This window comes from Pleurodeles waltl, chromosome 5 (assembly GCF_031143425.1).
Source record: "Pleurodeles waltl isolate 20211129_DDA chromosome 5, aPleWal1.hap1.20221129, whole genome shotgun sequence".
Classification (NCBI taxonomy): domain Eukaryota; kingdom Metazoa; phylum Chordata; class Amphibia; order Caudata; family Salamandridae; genus Pleurodeles; species Pleurodeles waltl.
Window position 1 is genome coordinate 1,100,020,818 of NC_090444.1, and position 671 is coordinate 1,100,021,488.

The window sequence follows — 671 nt, forward strand, 5'->3', positions numbered from 1 at the left end:
CCACTTTACTGTTTCTGTATCTCTATCAAGTGAGAAAACCTCAGGTATTTGTCTTCTGTTTTGTTCAGTGTACCCATATATAAGCCCCAACGTCTTACTAAAATATCAAATTTTCATCCCACATCCTATCTGAAGGTATGCTGAACAGTATAGATAGGTATACAGAACCTCTTCTTCATTGAGACACCCTGGAGTTCCTCAAGCTCTAGGATGTATTTCAATTTAAGTTTTCTCAGTATTTTTTCTCTATTGCCTCCAGTATAAGGTCTGGGTACAGACTCAATCGCAAAGTATTTTAGACCATTACCATTAACCGGATGTACTTCCTCAAAGTGTCGGGCCATAAAGTATGCTTTATCATTGTTAGACAGCAGGGGTGCTTGAATGCCCTTGTGATACCAGCCGGTTTCTCACCTCCTGCGGGAGGCAGAATTGCTGTCACATACAGGGAGTTGCTAACCATGCAGCTCCCTATCTGTGAGAGCAAGTGTTTCCTCTGTTTCCCTGCCTACATCTCTGTGGGAAGGGAAACAAAGGAAATCTCCACTCCCAGGAAACGAGACCTGTTTGACAGAGCTCACTTGCTGGGAGGGAACTTGTGTTTGCTCTGACTTCGAGGGAGCTGTCAAAGATCCTGTCACATCAGTGCAAGCAGCTATGTGCTGGGGGTG